Consider the following 3545-nt stretch of genomic DNA (forward strand, 5'->3'; position numbering starts at 1 on the left):
TATTATCTCAGTTTCTTTCTCTCCAAACCATAGTCTCTGTCTCTCTCCCTCACTACAACCAGCGTCTCCGGCCATCAGATGGGTTGGAGCACAAGGCAGCGCTCACGTCGCCATGGGGTTGAGCTGCACGGGAGGGGGATAAGGTCGGGTAGGAGGCAAGGTATGTGCTGTCCATGTTTTTCTCTTTGCATTTCCGCCCTACTGTCCATCTGTTAATTGTGGGAGTGGATTTATGCCATCATGGTAAGACATGTATGTTGACATTTGAGTTAATTGTTTGGAAACAGATAATTATATATGTATTCCCAATATTTTTTATGTTTGAACCCACCAATTTTGTAAAAGGAGTAGAGAGAAGGATACATGTGTAATTTGCTTGATGTTGCAGCAGATGGATTCTTGATGTTTTTCAATATAAGCATAGATGGATAGGTACAGATTCGAGGAAAGACCAATAATGTAATTATTTAATAAGTTCTATACTTTAAAACACTGTCATGTTTGCTTTCACTAAAATTGCTTCTTGCATTGTTTCCGTGTTAAATGTGTATTTGTATGCGAGCCTTGCACACTAAAGTATGTTTATTTGACATATATACACAGTACTTCTGTTTAAACATTGCATTCAGGGTTCAGTTTGTACTTGTGATAAATTAGATACTACCATTTAGTAAATGTTGTGGTCCATAGCATCGATGCATAGCTTATGGTTTCCTCTGTCTTGATTTTTTTCCCTTTACATCATTTCAATGCTCTGCATTAGTGTCAATGACCCAACAGTTCTCTGCTTTTTTTTTTCGAAACGGCAGTTCTCTGCTTTTTAATGTTTCATATATTTTCATGTTACATAATCTTTTTGTGCTCTCTTGATTTAAAGTAGCAGGTACCTGTTAAACTTGGAGATGATTTTCTTGGTGTAGTTATAAATTATCTGACATTCCTTCAGGCAAAATGTTTTTCTCTGAAGCCTGGGCATATTGGTTGTCTGGTTGGCTCTTTTTACTAGCAGGAAGATAACTACTACGTGTTGCTCAGTTATTAGCAGATTTGAGTGTATGACTGATCTTATGTTCACCCAAACTTAAAGGTTTCTAAACACTAGGCTCTTGGGACTTATTTCTAAGGGTTAGGTTCTTTTGGATTCATGTACTCTGATGCTACAGCCTAGGTAAAGCTCCTTCACAATAGTGTTTAAAGCTTAAATTGACGACTCCACTAGAGTTCAAGCATTCAGCTCTCTGCTCTGTGTATTACCAAGTGTTCTATGTACTGCTTCATAGTCCCAATGTGACTTATTCGTTTTCTTTGCTGCCGGTGATATTTAATATTCAGTCAGATCTTGGAGGAAATGTAAAATATACCAGTACTCCCATCTTGACCTATTCCATCCAATTTTTTGTTTTGGTAAATTATATATATGCAAAGCACAAAATATTCATATTCCCCCTGTTTTGGGTTATAGTGCAGTAGCTGAAAATTTATGTACAGTCAAATGTAATTGACTGACTGTAGAGTTCATATATCTGTATGAAAATAAGATAATACAAATGCAGAATTTTTGAATGCATTAATCTTTCTTCAGTGTGTGACCCATAGTTAATGCACATTTTTACATTAGAAAGAAAATGAATAACCATTCTCAAATGCTGACACCTCTTAGAACTCTCTTTTCATAAGAGCATGTGCAACTTTTTACTTCGTAGGCATGTAGTACGGTGCCAAAGATTTGGGATGTCGCATATGCATACATTATATTGCAGGACGTTGAGAATATAGGGCACTGTGTTTCTTTGTTCCCTAATTTCCCTCCTATTATTTCTTCAGTTTCCTCAATAGGCTTTCAACAACTACTAATTATCTCAGTTTATTCTGGACATGTACTTTGATGCAACATAGTTTTCATGTTATCGTAATCTTCAATAGACAGAAATTTGTGCAGAATGCAAAAAATAAATATACCAATCTTTTACCTCTATACATGGATAATATTAGTGTACCATGGCTGCATAGTTGGACATCTACCTATGATTTGGATTTCTAATGGAGTTAATCTCGATAAGGCATATTTCCCATTTCTCAGCTTACTTTCCCATATCTTGCGCTGACCACTCCCGGGACACTAGATCCGTGTCCTCGCCGTTGTCACCACATGGCATTGGTGTCGCCGACCCCTCACCGGCGATGGTACAATAAGATCACCAGAATTTGATCCTCTTTCTTTCCTAATTTATTTAATCACATAGGCCAAGGACCATGGTTGATCTAAGAGCTGTCTCAACTTGCTTGTTGATCTGTTCTGGAGCATGGTTCATCTATCTATGATTCCCCAACCTAACACAACACTGGCCCACACCTTGAATTTGAAGTGAACTTCAGTCTCATTTGCTGCTGGTTGTGCTGAACAGTTTGGTTAGGGTGGACGTGCTTTTGTTCTATTTGTGCTTGTGACAAACTTGAGTTCCTTTGTCCGAGTTGAGTGCACTCAAAATCAACTGGCGGGAGAATTTGTAATGCTCAGTTGACGGTTTTGGAGGCTCATGGTTTTGTGGCATGAATTGCTGCATATAATATCTTTTATATCGTTTTCTGGTAGAAAGGATGTTATTGTCCTGAGATGTACTCTTCTGGTTTCATGTGTTTCTGTGGTTTCTTAGCCCCAATAGGCAGTGTGATAGGCACCACCTTGTTGGTGATGTTTCTCAATTTTTCGTTGAATGCCCTGCGGCAAGCTGTGGTGGTCTGAACTTTCTAAATTAGTTGAGATTAAGATGGGCATATTGCTAAACGCTGGCTCAGCAGTGACAAGAATAGTACTGTTGTTATTCTGCTTCTACAAGATTATTGCTATATATGCAGAGGGGCTGGCAGAGTAGCAGTTCCAGTTCCGTGTAATACTGAATCTGTCAATTGGGTTGTAACGCTTATCGTTCTGTGACTTCTGTCCCATCACCTGGGATGAGGAAATATGTCTGTTTTGTGGGTCAAACAGTGTAGCATGGAGAAACTTTTTCTTTCTCCAATCATTATTAGTTTGTTACTAAGAGAGCTCGACTGTCTTTCCCCAGTGAATCACCTTTGTGAGGGCAAAAAATAATCGCAGCCAACATAGCTATTTGCCGCTGTTGTGTATTGCCAGATTGGCCCGCTGGTAAAATACATGGGCGTGTGTCCATTGCCCGTAGCTATCCTTTCGTTTTCCCCTTTGCATTTTTTCGCCCATCCCATTGACTCCACTGGCCGCTCCTCTATCTAAAAGAAAGAGTAACCCTGTTTCCATCAAAAAAGAAAAAAAAAATAACCGTGTGCCTCCGGCTGCCTTTCCCTTAAACAGTGGCAACACTAGGGCCCTGTTCGGAGACCCGCCACTCCACAACTCCACTCCCGGAGCTGGAGTCAAAAGGCACGGAGTTGGGAAAGAAATGCTCCAGCTCCTCATATTTTTAGGAGTTGGAGTAACTCTGAACAGGGCCTAGATCTATAGTAGAGTTGAGCTCCATAATTTAAAGCGTTGTACTGTTTTGAGGACAGTGGGTCGCAGACACTAT

General features: G+C 39.7%; 1 long non-coding RNA gene across 1 annotated transcript; it reads left to right on the forward strand.

Annotated features, from left to right (window-relative positions):
• The first annotated feature begins 17 nt into the window (after window positions 1–17).
• On the forward strand, window positions 18–1375 carry LOC119326110. Its single transcript, XR_005157819.1, has 2 exons — window positions 18–160; window positions 947–1375. It is a non-coding gene; the product is annotated as an uncharacterized LOC119326110 (long non-coding RNA).
• Window positions 1376–3545: the final 2170 nt, after the last annotated feature.

This window comes from Triticum dicoccoides, chromosome 1A (assembly GCF_002162155.2).
Source record: "Triticum dicoccoides isolate Atlit2015 ecotype Zavitan chromosome 1A, WEW_v2.0, whole genome shotgun sequence".
In the NCBI taxonomy this organism is placed as follows: Eukaryota; Viridiplantae; Streptophyta; class Magnoliopsida; order Poales; family Poaceae; genus Triticum; species Triticum dicoccoides.